The sequence below is a fragment of the Lithobates pipiens genome, unplaced genomic scaffold (assembly GCF_037356315.1).
Source record: "Lithobates pipiens isolate NorthernLeopardFrog02 unplaced genomic scaffold, aLitPip1_a1.2 Scaffold_17, whole genome shotgun sequence".
NCBI classification, from domain to species: Eukaryota; Metazoa; Chordata; class Amphibia; order Anura; family Ranidae; genus Lithobates; species Lithobates pipiens.
Window position 1 is genome coordinate 18444634 of NW_027507755.1, and position 18038 is coordinate 18462671.

The 18038-nt window shown below is 45.5% G+C and overlaps 1 protein-coding gene across 3 annotated transcripts in view; it reads right to left on the reverse strand.

The window, feature by feature from the left end:
* Window positions 1-18038, reverse strand: part of PRSS23 (serine protease 23) — a 95730-nt gene that overhangs the window by 52013 nt on the left and 25679 nt on the right. Inside the window, exon 2 of one of the 3 annotated variants that reach the window (XM_077485028.1) lies at window positions 7203-7403. The exons of 1 other annotated variant lie outside the window; for it this stretch is intronic. The gene's annotated coding sequence lies outside the window, so the exon portion shown is untranslated. Of the gene's footprint in view, window positions 1-7202; window positions 7404-14684; window positions 14708-18038 lie in introns of those variants that run through there. One more of the 3 variants, XM_077485029.1, reaches the window with a different exon arrangement.

Here is an 18038-nt window from a genome sequence, read left to right on the forward strand (position 1 = left end):
GAAAACTTGGTCCGTCGGATACTCCGACGGAAACAGTCCGATGGAGACCACACACAGTATATCCGACATATCCGACAAAACGGTCCGATCGGACACATTCCGTCATAATCTCCGACCGCGTGTACAAGGGCTAAGTGACACTTTTTGGGGACCAGTGACACCAAGAAAGTGATCAGTGCTAAAAAAAAATGCACTGCATAAATTACGCTGGTGGGGAAGGGGATAACATTAGGGGCGATCAAAGGGTTAAGTGGGCTCCTAGGGAGTGATTTCTAACTGTGTGAAGGATGAGAGAGATCTGGAAATGGAGGATGAGAGAGATCTGTGTTCCTGATTAGCAGGAACATAAGATCTCTCTCTCCCTCTCTGAATGAAGGACGGTCTGCATTGTTTATATAGGCAGAGTGCCGTTCTGCCTCTCCTATGAATGATTGGTGGGTCCCATGGCCATCTCGGCCGGCTGACCCGTTGATTGGCTCCTGAGACCCCAAAGTGAAAACAATGTACAAGTACGTTGTTTCGTCCCCAGCCAGGCTGCCCTGCCGCAGTAAATGTGCGGTGGGCGGTCCGGAAGCGGTTAAGAGGGTGTTTGACAGGCAATGAGGAGGTATTATGTTGCTTCATTACTGCATGTTTTAACGTGCTTTGCAATGTAATTTCACAAGGGAAAAACCTCTTCAGCAATTCTGTTTGAAAGTTGCTTAATCAACTTAGCCATGCATTGCTCTTGGTTGCAACATGGCCCCATTCAGTTGAATGGGTCGTATTTGGTGGGCGCTAGCGCAACACTGGAGATAAATGCAAAGCATCATGCCTGTGCCATATACTCACCCACATCTGCTGCCTTTGCAGCTTAAGCGGGAGCAGTTGGGGGAGCTTACAGCACAGATGTGTGGGTGCGTGTGCGCGGCCCTGAATTCAGACAGGGTGTGTTCAGGCCCAGTCACCTGTGCCCCCCATATACTTACATAGGGTGCCTGCAAAGCAGCACCTGCCAGCTAAAGCTGCATAAATAAATGACCCATTCAAGGCCTACAAGGGCCTCAGCGCCCATGTGAATGAGGCCTTATTTTTGTTTATTTCTATTTTTTTCTGTTTGTTTCTAAGCTGTTAAAATGAAAAAATGTAACCTTTGTTCTTTCAAAGAAAAATTTCTCTCAGAGAAAAAGTTTATAGGGAGAATCTTTGCAGGTACAGCCAGCACCAGTAAAGAGTTCAGGCTGGAGGTTGTAAACACCGGAGGAGACTTTCAGGGAGCGGCAACTAAGCAGTTGGGTGGGGGTTCTGGGTAAGGTAAGGCTAGTGGGCTTGGGAGGGAAAATTAACAAGCTTTTAATTACAACTGAACTTGCCCTTTAAGGGGCTATTCATACAAACATCCCAAGTCTCCCGCAAGGTGCGGGAGTCTCCCGTATTTGATAGCGGGCTCCCGGACACCCGCGAGTGCCCTGGGATCTCCCGGCTGCAGGGCTAATCCTGGGCGGCAGTGGTGTCCTCTATGATTACCCCTCTGTTCTTCTCTGGCCCGCTGTCCTCCTCCTCTGCCCCCCATGCCTCTGTTCTCTTCCAGCCTGCTGTCTCCCCCCCCCCCCATCCCTCTGTTCTCCTGCAGCCCACTGTCCTCTTCCTCTGCCCTCTCATCCCTCTGTTCTCCTCCAGCCCGCTGTCCTCCTCCTCCGCCCCCTCCTCCCTCTGTTCTCCTCCAGCTCGCTGTCCTCCTCCTCCGCCCCCTCATCCCTCTGTTCTCCTCCAGCTCGCTGTCCTCCTCCTCCGCCCCCTCCTCCCTCTGTTCTCCTCCAGCTCGCTGTCCTCCTCCTCCGCCCCCTCATCCCTCTGTTCTCCTCCAGCTCGCTGTCTTCCCCCCCCCCATCCCTCTGTTCTCCTGCAGCCCACTGTCCTCTTCCTCTGCCCTCTCATCCCTCTGTTCTCCTCCAGCCCGCTGTCCTCTTCCTCCGCCCCCTCATCCCTCTGTTCTCCTCCAGCTCGCTGTCCTCCTCCTCCGCCCCCTCCTCCCTCTGTTCTCCTCCAGCCCGCTGTCCTCCTCCTCCGCCCCCTCATCCCTCTTTTCTCCTCCAGCCCACTGTCCTCCTCTTCCACACTCCTCCCCCTCTGTCCTCCTCCACCCCCCATCCCTCTGTTCTCCTCCAGCCCGCTGTCCTCCTCCTCCACCCCCCATCCCTCTGTTCTCCTGCAGCCCGCTGTCCTCCTCCTCCGCCCCCTCATCCCTCTGTTCTCCTCCAGCCCGCTGTCCTCCTCCTCTGCCCCCTCATCCCTCTGTTCTCCCCCAGCCCGCAGTCCTCCTCCTCTGCCCCCTCATCCCTCTGTTCTCCTCCAGCTCGCAGTTCTCCTCCGCCCCCTCATCCCTCTGTTCTCCTCCAGCCCGCTGTCCTCCTCCTCCGCCCCCTCATCCCTCTGTTCTCCTCCAGCTCGCAGTCCTCCTCCTCCGCCCCCTCATCCCTGTGTTCTCCTGCAGCCCGCTGTCCTCCTCCTCCGCCCCCTCATCCCTCTGTTCTCCTCCAGCCCGCTGTCCTCCTCCTCCGCCCCCTCATCCCTGTGTTCTCCTGCAGCCCGCTGTCCTCCTCCTCCGCCCCCTCATCCCTCTGTTCTCCTCCAGCCCGCTGTCCTCCTCCTCCGCCCCCTCATCCCTCTGTTCTCCTCCAGCTCGCTGTCCTCCTCCTCCGCCCCCTCATCCCTCTGTTCTCCTCCAGCTCGCTGTCCTCCTCCTCCGCCCCCTCATCCCTGTGTTCTCCTGCAGCCCGCTGTCCTTCTCCTCCAGCCCGCTGTCCTCCTCCTCCACCCCCCATCCCTCTGTTCTCCTCCAGCCCGCTGTCCTCCTCCTCCGCCCCCTCATCCCTCTGTTCTCCTCCAGCCCGCTGTCCTCCTCCTCCGCTCCCTCATCCCTCTGTTCTCCTCCAGCCCGCTGTCCTCCTCCTCCACACTCCTCCCCCTCTGTCCTCCTCCACCCCCCATCCCTCTGTTCTCCTCCAGCCCGCTGTCCTCCTCCTCCGCCCCCTCATCCCTCTGTTCTCCTCCAGCCCGCTGTCCTCCTCCTCCACACTCCTCCCCCTCTGTCCTCCTCCACCCCCCATCCCTCTGTTCTCCTCCAGCCTGCTGTCCTCCTCCTCCGCCCCCTCATCCCTCTGTTCTCCTCCAGCCTGCTGTCCTTCTCCTCCAACCTCCCTCCCCCTCTGTCCTCCACCCCCATCCCTCTGTTCTCCTCCAGACCACAGTCCTCCTCCTCCACCCCCTCATCCCTCTGTTCTCCTCCAGCCTGCTGTCCTCCTCCTCCACCCCCCTCTGTTCTCCTCCAGCTCAAGGTCCTCCTCTTCCACTCCCCCATCCCTCTGTTCTCTTCCAGCCCACAGTCCTCCTCCTCTGCCCCTCCATTCCTCTGTTCTCCTCCAGTCTGCTGTCCTCCTCCTCTGCCCCCCCCCCCCCCCCCATCCCTCTGTTCTCCTCCAGCCCACCATTCTGGACTATATGAGTTATCTCAGACTTTTAAGCCCTTTAAGCCACAGCCAATATGTAGCGCAATTTAAGCTACGCCCGCATTTCACCACGGACAGGCCGCCGCTGCCAGTATATATCCCATAATTTGTAGGCACTATAACTTTCAATCCAATTAATATACACTTACTGGGATTTTTTTTGTTATCAAAGACATATAGCGGAATACATTTTGGCCCCAATTTATGAAGAAACTAGATTTTTTTTTCTTTTTTATTGGATATGATTTGTAGCAGAAAGTAAAAAATATTGGGTTTTTTTTCAAAATGTTGTCTTTATTTATTTTTTTATTGCAAAAAAATAAAAACACCCAGTGGCGATCAGATGCCACCAAAAGAAAGCTCTATTACGGTAGTGTGTAAAAAATGAGGAATATAGCTAAATATATTTTTAAAAATGTTCTGCCCAGAGTGCAGCTTTTTGGCAGCCACCGGCAGTCCCGCAGAATGCAGATCTCCCCATAGGGTTGAATGAGACTGTGAAACACATACACAGGATGAGGAAGACCTGGTAAGGCGTTTTCAGAATCTGGTGAGGCCATATAGTAAAGATTATTGGATCAAAAAACAAAGGACTTGATGGACTGCACTCAGCGCCTTCGATTAAAAGACAACAATTGTCCATTAAGCTTTAAAGGGGCATTAAACGTTGGTCAATGAATGGTAACTTGCTAGATAGCGGTCTAATTCAAAGTCATACTTACTTTGCCATAGGGAGAGAACTTTGTCAAATTGTTTATTGCAATCTAAAGGTTAGACGGATTTCTGTGGTCATGTACTTTGACTCTGTTTTCTGATTATTAACTGATAGAGGAATGTACATTAAAGACTTGGCAGGTTTACTCAGCTATAATGTCTCTAGCACAGGGCAAGGCAGTGTATAGATTTATGTCACCCCTGGGAACCATCAAAAGCAAAACTCCAGATATGTCAAATGAAAAACATGCACCTCTCCCCTGGTTTTATCCCTTTAACCACTTCAACTTTGGAAGGATTTACCCCCTTAATGACAAGGCCATTTTTTGCTATGCAGCACTGCGTCGCTTTAACCGACAATTGCGCTGGCGTGCGACGCTGAACCCAAATAAAACTTTTGTCTTTTTCTCCCCACAAATAGAGCTTTCTTTTGGTGGTAGTTGATCGCCTCTGCGGTTTTCATTTTTTTGCGCTATAAACAAAAAAGAATGACAATTTTGAATAAAAAACAATATTTTTTACTTTCTGCTATAAAACATTCCCAATAAAAAATTTTTAAATATCTAATTTCTTCATCAGTTTAGGCCAATATGTATTCTGCCAAATATTTTTGGTAAAAAAAATCCCAATAAGCTTATATTGATTGGTTTGCGCAAAAGTTATAGCGTTTACAAAAATAGGGGATAGATTTATGGCATTTTTATTTATTTATTTTTATCCAACTCTTATTTATTAAAAATGTTTTTAAAACACGACATTCATATTCACATTACATGTTTACATAGCACATTACAATTAACATTATTTATTTAATTTTTACTAGTAATGGCGGCGCTCAGCAATTTTGAGCAGGACTGCGACATTGCGGAGGACTAAGTGACACTTTTAGGGACCAGTGACACCAATACAGTGATCAGTGCTCCAAAAATGCACTGACACTGTATAAATGACACTGGCAGGGAAGGGGTTAACACCAGGGGGCGATCAAAGGGTTAAGTGTGTCCTGGGAGGTGCTTACTAACTGTGTGGGGAAACGGATACACTGGAGGAAAAGAGATCCGTGTTTCAGCTTAGCTGAAACACAAGAATTCACTTTTTCTCCCTGACAGATCAACAGTGTGCCTTGTTTACATAGGCAGACCGCTGCTCTGTCCCTCCTCTAAATAATCGTCAGGCTGCCACACCCGCTGATTGGCTCCCATTGTGTCCAATCACAGTGGGAGTGGCGCTCCAGTGGAAGGTGTGCACCCTCCCCCTACACCACGCGCAAAAAATCACGCACAGGTACGTGATTTTGCACAGCGGGCCGCCCTGCTGCAGCATATATGCAGTGGGCAGCCCAAGAGCGGTTAAAGCGGAGCTCCGGTCTCCTTCATAAAGAGTTAAAAGTCAACAGATACAAATTCTATAGCTGCTGACTTTTAATATTAGGACACTTACCTGTCCTGGAATCCAGCGGTGTCCTCACCCGAGACAATTTTTCAATCGGCTCTTGGGTGCTGCTGCCACTTGCGGCTTCACAGCCGGTTCCCTACTGCTCATGCGTGAAGCAAGCTGTGCTCTGTGAATGGTCCAGTGGCAGGAGAAGGAGGAGCTTCCAGATAAGTTCACTATGGTGAACCAGGTACCCGCTCCCTACTCCCCCCCCCCTCCCCGAAAGGTGCCAAAGTGGTAGTGGAGGGGGGAGGAAGCAAACAAGCGGAGCTTCCCCTTTTGGGTAGAGCTCTGCTTTAAAAAGCCTGAAATGCAATCTGCTCTTGTGGGCTGACAAGACACAGCATTTTTGCGGTGTCAGCCCTCCCAGCTGGCTTTTTCTAAACTACTGAACCACTCCTTGATCTCTGCAACCTAAAGGCTTAATAATAGTTATCATTCTATAGTTCAATGTAAGAATTAGGAGGGCTTAAAGTAGAACTACGGGCAACATTTTTTTTTTTCCATTTTGAATAGAGCAAGGGAGGGTTATAACCTTGGTAAGATTTTTTTTGCATCTGTGTCCCATTGCAGAGATTTCTCTTTACTTCCTGTCCCATAGCCAAACAGGAAGTGAGAGGAAATCCCTGCAAATTGAGGGAATTCCTTGGGGACTCCCAGGTTATTAGAACTAGTGTCACCATTGGGAGATTTCCCCTCTATTCATTTTCTGAGGACAACCCAAAACGTGTGATTTTCTTTTACTTTCACTTTTAATGACGATGATAAACAGGACATGTAGATGGGGTAAATCTCCTTAATGAAGGCACAGACAGCAGTAAAAACTGACAGGTGTTCTAATCTCTTTAGTTATACTTTAACAGACTTTTCGAGATAAAGAACGTATACAGAGGGTGCAGCACAGGAATGAACGTCTGCCGTTTTATTAAAGTGATTGTAAAGTCTTTTTTTTTTCCAATAAAAATAATAAACATGCTATAGTTACCTGCTCTGTTGCAGTGGATTTTCACAGAGCAGCCCCGATCCTCCTCTTCTCGGATCCCTCTTCTCTGATCCTGTCCCCTACCCCCTGTTGAGTGCCCCCCAAAGCAAGCAGCTTGCTATAGGGGCACCCAAGCCAAGTCACAGCTCCCTGTGACCATTCAGACACGGAGCTGTGGCCTGAGCCAACCCCCTCTCTCTCCTGATTGGCTGACTGATCTTCAATTGAGCATCAGCCAATCAGGAGGGAGAGTCTTGGACAGCAGGGACACTTGTGGACATGGCTGGATAGAGAGTGGGGGGGGGGGGGGGCTCAGGTAAGTATTAGTAGGGCTGAGGAAGTCTAGTGAATACAGAAAGTTTTTTCATAGAATGCAGCTTCTGACTTTACGTTTTTAATGGAGTGGGGAAGGATTAGAACCCCTTGTTTTTTATTGTTATCCAGAGCTCCTTTGGAAAGGTTTCATCTATCCTTAAAGCGGTATTAAACTCTGCCACAAAAATAACTTAGAAATAGGCTCCCTGCAGTGTTATACCATAATATGCTAGTATGCACCAAATACTATCACATTATGGTAGACTTACCTGTCAAACAGAGCCCTCCAGTTGCTGTGTTGTAACCACTCCTGCTGGTCCCTTGCCCTTTTTTATCTTCACCCAGTCTTCCTTTCATTTTCCTTCTCTTCAGCTACTTGAATGGTCGGGTAGTAATGACGTCAGTTCCACCCATGCGCATGGAAGTCACATCACCAAGACAATTGGCAGCTGCCGTTAATGTGATTTCCGCTGGCAAGCAAAGGGAGACATTTATGGTAGAGACCAGTAGTCTTTCTGTGATAAAATCCCTGTTTGTCAGCGTCTTTTCTGAATCCGAATTCAATACCACTTTAACCAGTTCTGGCCTATAGCACATTGATGGCCGGGCAGGGTGTCCTCACTCCAGGTGGGTTATATGATGTCCTCCTGGTCACGCTGCTCGTGCGCTCAGCGTACCAATCGGTGGTGAGCCGTGTCCCTCGGACGCAGCTCATCCCCAATCAGGGTAAAGAGCCAATGAGATTGGCACTTTACCATGTGATCAGCTGTGTCCAATCATCAGCATTTCTTTTCCTCAGCACTGTCAGCATGTGAGGAAAGGAAAGCCGATAACTGGCTTTCCTGTGACAGGGGGCATTTACACCGATAATCATGACACTGATCATCAATGCCCCGATCATCAGTGCAGCACCATCAGTGCCAATCAGTGTTCATCAGTGCAGCATATCAGTGCAGTATATCAGTGCCATCTATCGGTGCCCATCAGTGCCGCCTTATCAGTGCAGCCTCATCAGAGCCCATCAGTGCTGCCTCATTAGTGGCCATCAGTGCCGCCTCATCAGTGCCCATCATTGCAGCCTCATCAGCGCACATCAGTGCTACCTCATCAGTGGCCATCATTGCAGCCTCATCAGTGCCCATCAGTGAAGAAGAAAAATTACTTATTTGCAAAATTTTATAACAGAAACAAAGAAACGAAGACAAAAGTTTTGTGTTTTTTTTTCAAAATTTTCAGGCTTTTTACTTTTGTTTAACAAAAAAAAAAAACATTGATGATTAAATACCACCAAAAAAAAACTCTATCTGTCTCAGATATATAAATTTCATATGGGTACAGTATGACTGTCATTTGTTATTCAAAGTGTGACAGCACTGAAAGCTGAAAATTGGCCTAGGCAAGAAGGGAGTGAAAGTGCCCAGTAGGCAAGTGGTTCAACTGGACATACATTGGTGGATTTTAGAAGGAAAAAAAAAAATCTCTTTGGCACATTTCTTAATGCCAACTTGACAAATGCCATTCATAATTACTTCAAAATTGAATTTACTTTTAACATTCAATTTTGGTATGAACGAAATTTCCACAACGAAAACGACATTCACTGTTAACAACTTTATTTTCCATCTTGTACCTTTGAATTTTCTTGTCACTGCAGTAAAAACCAATCATCAATTTGACTCCACGAATGTTAGAAATTCAAAATCAACACTAAAATTTTCCAATGAAATTTTAATAGCTTTACCGCCATGGTGACTACGACTTCATTGGACAAGGAACAAAGAATAATGTCATACAGAAACAGTCAAATGAAAATGCTTTTGTTTAGTTGAGTGGAAGGTTCGAACCCTTGCTCAACTTTTTACTGTTGTCTGTGTCCCTGCTGTAGATTTGTCCTTATTTCCTGTCTGGTGAAACTGCTGTCAACTTGATAACAAGGCCCCAGAGCAGCAAAAGCCCAACTGAAGTCCTAATTCTCTCCAACTTTATCTAGGACAAAACAATAAAATATAGTTGAACATATACTTTAATCAGAGGGAACACTAAAATTCTTCGTATAGCTACCATCACATATCTCTCTATATATAGCTGTAAAAATTCCTTCCCTGCTTTTCTGTACTTGAAAGGTTATGTCAAGAACTACATCATTAACTGTGTAACCACAACTAAATGGTTCCCAGTGCCCATACCATATTCCCAAAATCACAAGGAATATGTTCTGCAGCAGAACATAGACTGTTCATAAATTGTACACCTCTGCCAAGTAATGCATCTTCCATAGCCACAGAAGGTAGGTGGTCTTTGGTGTGACTGTCCTGTTTTCTGTATCATGTGTGACTTTCAATAAAGCTTTTTAGAAATTAAGAAATCAACCACTTCTTTACATGCTAGTGGTACAGACACAGCTTAATTCTTCTTGGCCTGCACCCAAACTCTCCAGGTGGCACTGTTACGGATGGGCTGTGGAGCAGTGGCAACCTATTGACTATGTGACTAGTGCATCTTGTCACAGTGTCAGAAGGGTTAATTGTCAACTAGGGTATTCACCTATAAGGTTAGGAGGCTCTTGGTTATCCGTTCTGATTGGAGAAAACTGGTTTTGAAGTTTTCTCTAGGATTGGAAAATTCTGGATTGGGTTCTGGAGCCCAGAAACTTTGTAGAGAATTGGGACTGCAGGGTCCCTGTTTTGCTGGAGACCAGCATCCTGATTGTACAGGTGTGCACATCCCTTGATTGGGGCTGTCAATGGCTCAAAGCTCCTTCCCCTGGAGACAAACTTCTGCATGAGAAGTGTATGTAAACAGACTCTAGGAGAGTGAGTGATCTGGTCTCAAGGAAAGGTGATCTGACCAGGCCGTTACCAGTGAGAGGTATTGGGAAACTGTACGCAATTAGGCAGGAGCCTGTGGAGCCCAGGTTGGGCAGCTTGTTTCTCACAAAGCTGTATGAGAGAATGTGGTGAATCTGTGGAGTGACAGGCTAATCGACTACGCAGCCCAAACAGCCAGGGGGCTGGAAAATGTACATTTGTTGTTGTGACACTGAAAAACCTTGCAAGGGTAACCTTTTGTGTACGTTTTTGAACTTTACTTTTAAATACAAGCGGGACAAAAAGCCCCGTAACGTACTTCACTAGCTGGACTGAAGTTCATGAAATGCACTACACTTGAGCTGAACCACACATTACACATACCAGAAGGTAGGCGTTGGACAAGGTGAGAATCTTGTCTCATGATTGTCTCTAGAAGTCTCAATCTAATGCAATACAAAATGTTTCCACAAGGGAGGAATTATAATCTTAACTGCTCTACAAATTAAGCATGCAAATTCTAAATGCAGGAGGATATACTACAAACGTAGGAATGAATGCAGTAATCTTGTAGCCTGATCCCATGTGGTACAACGTTCATCCCACTATATTGCACATATAATAAATCTTCATAAAACAAAAATTGTTTCAGATCCTACTAAGAACAATTGTACAATATATCCCCACTGTATTCCACTTCCCAACCCCATCCTAACATCTCTAAAATTCAGGAATATCTACAATAATCAGGGTTGCCCAAACTATCATCAGAAGCCTTGGAAGTGTTGGAGAATCCGGTATCGGAGGATGAGTTCTGAGCTCAAGAAAATAAAGCCCATGGGCTTAATGGATTTAAACCCTGGCACTACAAAATCTTTCAACAAATACTATCTCCCCATTTAACAAAGGCCTACAACGCATACTCCTTGATCAACTATGTAGCCATTTAACACCTGAAGCTCTGGGCATGACTATAACTGTTATACCAAAACCTCTTAAAGACCCAACAATTGTTCTAGTTATAGACCAAAATCCCTACTCCATTTAAGGCAATACGCTTATGGCCAAAGATTTGTAGACACCTGACCATAACACATTTATGAGTTTGTCCTATTCAAATAATAAGGAATTGCCCCTCTCCTTCCCAAAGGCTCCATTCTCTTTGAGCACATTTGGCACACAAAGGAATAGTCATGTTGGACCTTAAAAGGCCTTCGCCAAGGTGTGCCTATTTACTCACCATCCTCAGACACATGCCCCTGTATTGTTTTTCTCACAACTCCCTGGGTTCCTGGACACGCTCAGGACAGAGAAGTTTCTCTGCTTCACTCATTAGCAGCTTAGAGAGGCCAATCTGACAAGCCATGGGTAGGTGGGTAATAGATCCTTGAAGACCCAGCTACTGTGGGAAACAATTGCTACCAGAGTGCAATTCCACTGGGGTCATTCTTTATCATTACACCTTGGATCCCCCCAAGCTGTTCACCTGTGTTACCAAAGCTGCCCTGGACTTTACTATAATAGAAGTTGTTTATGAAGATAAAGATCCTGGTGCAAAGGAGAAGAAAAAAATGCATTTTTGCTTGCACAGTTGGATGATGGAAAAGTTAGCAGAGCTTCATAGCATTCACTAAGCTTTGTATAAAATGAGTGCAACTGCACATGCAAATTTGCCTTTAGCAAATCAACCCCAATGGATAGCTACTCTATGTACTCTTCACCGGTTCTATCACTATATCTCTTCCAACAAAAGAAGTGTTAATGTGACCCCCTGAACTGTATTGTATTGCTGGGTGTGAACAGGCTACAGATACGTCTTTCCTGCAGGAAATGTGTGTGATACCTGAATCCAAAGAGTGCAAGGGTGTGATTCCTTTCTATTGCACTTTGGACGTAAACAATTGCATTAGCAGAACAGTGCATTTAAAGAGGAACTCTTTGCTTACACTGTTATAATATAAAAAAATATAAAAAATAAACTCTTAAGCCGTGTACAAATGATCGGACATTCTGACAATTAAATCCTGGATTTATTTCCGACGGATGTTGGCACAAGCTTGTCTTGCATACACACAGTCGCACAAATGTTGTCGGAAATTATGAACGTCAAGAACGCGGTGACGTACAAGACATTCGAAGAGCTGATAAAAATGAAGTTCAATAACCAGTTCTCTTCTCTTCTGCTTGATTCCGAGCATGTGTGGAATTTTGTGTCGGAATTGTGTACACACGATCAGAATCGAGAACCAGCTCTCAAATTTTTCTTGTCAGAAATTCCGACAAAAAATGTCCAATGGAGCCTACACACAATCTGACATTTGTTGCTGTGGGTACAGATTTAGCCAGTACCCACGGCTGTCTGAATACCCAAAAGAGTGTACATATTCACCAGCACACTATGGATCAACAATCACTGTCCAAAGGTTTCTTTATTGCAGAGAGATCACATCACAGAGATAAGTGCAATGACAGGCCTAGAACTAGAACATGCTTCAAATCTGTCTGATGGACTCAATGAGCGACTTGTATAGTGCTACCTATGTGAACTGAATTGCCTCAGGGCACTTTCTTGCCACCAGAGTCCATCTGCGGCTTTGTGTGGTCCTTGACCCCGTAAGGTCCTGACATGCTTACAACACATACACATATTAAGAGCAATTATTTTTTATTTTTTGACAAGGTCTAATTAACCTGCCAGCATGTCTTTGGAGTGTGGGAGGAAACTGGAGGAAACCCACGCAGGCACAGGAAGAACATGCAAACTCCAGGCAGATGGTGTCAGGATTTGAACCAGTGACCCTACTGCTAGGTGAAAGTGCTAACCACTACACCACTGTGCTGCCCAGGATAACCATTCATCTGTATGCTGGTCCGACTGATCAAATACGACGCAAGGGAAGCTATTGGCTACTGGCTATTGAACTTCCTTTTTAGTCCCGTCTTACGTCATCACGTTCAAAACGAACGGACTTTCTAACAGACTAACAGTCCGTTCATGTGTGGCCAAGTCCGTTCGTTCAGAAAGTCAGCCCTAGTCTGCCGGAAAGTCCGGTCATGTGTACGCGGCATTAGTAGATCATCTATGCTTTCTGGGATTGCATTGTAATGACCTGACCTGCCTACAAGCTGACCTCCTGACTTGGTCTTGGGTTTCCTGCCTTAGCTCCAGGCCAGGCATGTGATGGGGACCCCCTCTCTCACTCCCTTCACCCTCACATGAGCCAGTTTAGTTCTTGGGCTGATCTAAACCATCCATTTTTATTATGAAGTACCGTCTATAGATTACCACTCCACTGAATGTGTGAGGACCTAGCTTCCATGTTAAAGGTTTCCAGATTGGATGTCTCCATTTTTGGCATTTGCCAATACAAGCCTGTTTGACTCATAGGACGTATGTCCTTTTGAGTTCAAACCATCTGCTAAGCCTTCATGCTATCGGCGGTGGATTATATTCACATATTCTTTTATTATTCACTCACCATTTTCGGATGTCTCATGCTGCGTACACACGATTGGAATTTTGGTCGGAAAAAGATCTGATGGTTTTTCCGACAGGATTCAGCTCAAGCTGTCTTGCATACACATGGTCACATAAAAGTTCTCGGAATTTTCGACCGTTAAGAATGCGGTGACGTACAACACTACGACGAGCCGAGAAAATTAAGTTCAATGCTTCCGAGCATGCGTCGAATCGTTTCCAAGCACGCGTAGGAATTTTGCGCTTCTGAATTTGTAAAGGCGATCGGAAATTCCGATCTGAACTTTTTCCGAGTGAAAAATTGAGAACCTGCTCTCAATCTTTTGCTGGCCGAAATTCCGCCAGCAAAAGTCCGATGGAGCATACATATGATTGCATTTTCCAAAAGCTCTCTTCAGACTTTTGCTGGCAGAATTTCCGATCATGTGTACGTGGCATTAAACATGTTATGAACACTTGGCGCATGTCCCTGTAAAGGCCATCCAGATTCATCACGTTTTTCACCCCCACCTATGGACTTATTGTTTATTTGTTTTCTGGTTGATTTTTTCATATAGAATCACTGAGCACTTATCGCATTAGAACTTCATATCGTTTGTATTTATTATTTGTGAGATTTATTCAATCGTCCTTGTTTACTCCAAATTTTAGTGCTGCACTTTTCATTTATTTTTTTTATTCTTTAAAAAATAGAAACAATACTTTTTTTGGAGGAGAGCCATTTACATTGAACCTTACAAAAGGAAATTCAAGAAAAAAAAAAAAAAAAGATGCACGTTTTTTTTCAAGCCATTCTTCCACATATTCTTGTCAAGCTCCCTTCGAGTTTTAAACAGTAGCCGAAAGAGAGGTGATAATGATATACACATCGACAAAAGGAGAAGTAGAAGAGTGGAGGGAAAATTGACTGACAGCCGGCCCGCTGCACAAACAAGACAAATGGACAAAAGAGTTCTTTAAACACAATGGGTAAGTAGCTAAAGCTTTCTTTTCCCTTTCTTGGTACGAGGACTGCTGGAGCGGAGCAGAATGGAATGCACAATAGGCAAAACAATCACCAGTTGCCAGCAGCGGCCAAATAAACTTTCAGTGCATTAGTCTGTGACTGACATTGAACACACACACTGGATGGAGGTATTTGAGTGCACCACGACTGGTGCTGAAAGGTGAGCTGGTGGAGGGTTGGACATCTCGATGAGCATTTGGAAGGCATGCTAAACCAACATATTTTTTAAAGAGACACTGGGATTGATTTACTAAAAAGACATTAAAAAGGGGCATAGCGCTCATTAACAATACATAAAAAATGTAAAGTTCATAATAAAGTTCATAATAAAAGTTAATTCATGAAAAAAAAGGTAGAACCACTCAGAATGACAACCACCAAAAACTTGTGCAGAGCCCACCATGACGCATGAATAAGATAAAAGACCCATCACCCTCACCCAAAACACACTCACCCTTACCATCAGTATATAGGCCATTGAATTCAGGACGATGGAGATGACAATCTCTCTCAGTTCAAAAGGCAATCATTGTAATAGAATATCCCCAAAAAAACAAATCTTTCACATCTGAAAAGGTGATGGGAACTGTTCCTCTCGAACCAAGTGCACTAAGTATGTTTCAATAAGCACCCGGTAACACAATGTTCATGTAAATCTAAAAGGCAAAAGAAGAATGCTCATTGCGCAAACATCCTTATACCAACATTTATTCAACAAAGTAACATTAACTCACATTTGATAAGTAATAAACAATGCAGGTCATTAGGCCCCTGAAGACGCATGTTGATGACGAAACGTTGGGTGACGTCAGTGATGTGTGACGAATGACTCGGAATATGAACGGACGGTGAGACGGCGGCCATCTTTATGGTTAGAGGCGCTGTATGATCTGCATTGTGACGAATGACGTGGAATATGAACGGACGGTGTGATGGCAGCCATCTTTATGGTTAGAGGCGCTGTATGATCTGCATTGTCCATGTCTCAATGTCTGTGAGCAAAAGTGCAAGGGGTTGAGTAAGGGAGGACTTTAACCCCTTTACGCTTAATCCATTTTCTGGCACTTGTTGCTTACAAGGGCAGCACAGTGGTGTAGTGGTTAGCACTCTCGCCTTGCAGTAAAAAGGGTCGCTGGTTTAAATCCCAACCATGACGCTACCTGATTGGAGTTTGCATGTTCTCCCTGTGCCTGCGTGGGTTTCCTCCCACAATCCAAAGACATGCAGGTAGGTTAATTGGCTTCTGTCTAAAATTGGCCCTAGTATATGAATGGGGACCTTGGATTGTGGGCTCCTTGAGGGTAGGGACCGATGTGAGTGTGCAATGTACAGGGATAGGGACAATTGTTGACACTCACTCCAGTTGGACTGGTGTATTTATTCAACCTTACTAACTATGAAACAAGGTAAAATCAGTATTTTTTGCTCGAAAATTACTTAGAACCCCCAAACATTATTATATATATATATATAGAGAGAGAGAGAGAGAGAGAGAGCAGAGACCCTAGAGAATAAAATGGCAGTCGTAATTTTCTCTATGTCACACTGTATTCACGCAGCTTTATTTCAAAGAAATACACTTTCATGAATTGACATTGTTCGGGCCTCCGGCCAGCCGGCAGACGTGCCGGCTGCTCACTCCCAGTGGCAAGCCATGGAAGGCAGTGGGAGGGGGATGCCCCCTCCTGCTGCTTGCAATAACAGCCCAGCGGCTGTTTAGCCTCATCGGTTATTGCGAGAAAGCCGACAGTCTGCTCTAAAAAACAGTACCAGGGTGATGCGTGCAGCTGCAGGCATCACCCCGCTACAACCCTTTGAATCCGAAGAGCGCATATTTGGGTTATGTCGGCTTTAAGGGGATAAACCAGGGCGCACTTTTAGATCCAATCAAAATATGAGCATATTATTGACTAGAAATTGAACTAGTGGGATAGCCAGCCAGACAAAATACAAAATGTTTTGACTGACTTTGTTTAAGTAATGTAAAAATTGTCCTTCAATATTTTTTTCTGGGCAAATGCTGTAAATGAGAGGATTAGGCTCCCTTTAAATAGTTTCCACATAGAAAAGTCAGCTGTAGGGGACAGAATAATAAAGCACTTGGAGTGCTATGACGCCCTTTCAGTCTGTAAACGAGGGCGGCACAGAGCTCCAAGCTCTGTTTTCTGACAAGGTGGAACTGATAACTCTAAGGTCACACCTATAAGGAAAGTCCTTGATCTGGGATTAGGTGAAGGATTCGAGAAAACAACACCTTTTTCTACACGGGATTAGAGAAGAAAGTCACACAAAGCCCGGCTTTTGAAGGGAAACCACTTTGAATGAATGTTATAGAGATGTTACTTGTAAGATAAACACTTTGCTCAAAAGATTCTAACATCGACAATCAATGTTAGGTGAAAAGTAAAACATAGTAAAATAGAGATCTGTTCAAAGCTGTCTTAGATATGAGTTCAGTGAAAGTCATGCCGCGTACACACGACCGGACTTTCCAGCAGACTAGGTCCGACGGAATCAGTCCGTCGGACAATCCGATCGTGTGTGGGCTAATCTGTTTGTTTTTCGTTTAGAAAATCAGATGGACCTAGAAATAGAACATGTTTCAAATCTGTCCGACGGACTCAATTCCTATCTGGAAAACCATTAGTTTGTATGCTGGTAAATATGATGCAAGGGAAGATATTGGCTACTGAACTTCCTTTTTTAGTCCCGTTTACATCATCACGTTCAAAACGAACGGACTTTCAAATGGACTTAGTCCGTTCATGTGTGGCCAAGTCTGTTCGTTCAGAAAGTCCGTCAGAACTCTGCCGAATGTCCGTTGGGAAGACCGTTGGACCTAGTTTGCCGGAAAGTCCGGTCGTGTGTACGCAGCATAACAAGCATATCGAAGATTTGCCGAGATCAACAGATGTTTTTCTGTCCACAAATGAAGATATACGCCTAGGTTAATTCCCCATGGAGATAGACCAACAGTGCTCCAAAGTTTGCCATGCCTTCCTGGTACTTAAAGTGGTTGTAAACCCTTACAAACCACTTTGACCTACAGGTAAGCCTAGATTAAGGCTTACCTGTAGGTCCAAGAAATATCTCCTAAACCTATATGGTTTAGGAGATATTTACCTGAAGACAGCCACCGCTGTCTACGGCGCAGGCGCACTGGGTAAGCCGCAGATCGCGGCGACATGCCGCGAGTGTCGGCTCCCGTGCGCATGCGCGGGAGTGACATCCTCGCTGCTCCGGCGAATCACAGCTCCGGAGCGGCGAGACCCACGGAGACCCACCAAGAAGATGGACGCTCGGAACTACAGGGGACAGCGGTGACTTCGCTGGCTCCTGTGTCAGGTAAGTGACACATAATGGACTACTATGCGATGCATAGTAGTCCATTATGCTTTACCTTTGCAGGGAATCAAAGAGGAAGTAAACCCATCAGGGTTTACTTCCTCTTTAAAACAGTATGAGAGTGTAAGATGAAAAGTTGGCAACGTGTCCTCCAGATAAAAGTACTTTATTGATAAAGGGTACAGTGTGCAAATTACAGCAGCTTAAGTGTTTTGGTAAAAAAAAAAAAAACTTATTCATAGCCATAGCATATCTGTCTGGATGTCACACCACTTCCTCAAACTCAACTTGTCCTAAACCAAGCTCAAAATGTTTCCTCTCCCACGTGCCTCTTCCCCTGACTTCTCTGTCAAGAGCAACGGCACAACCATCCACCCGTCTCCACATACCAGGGTGCTAGGTGTTATCCTGGACTCTCAACTCCCCTTTCGGCCCCACATCCAATCGCTTTCCAAAACTTGCCGCCTCA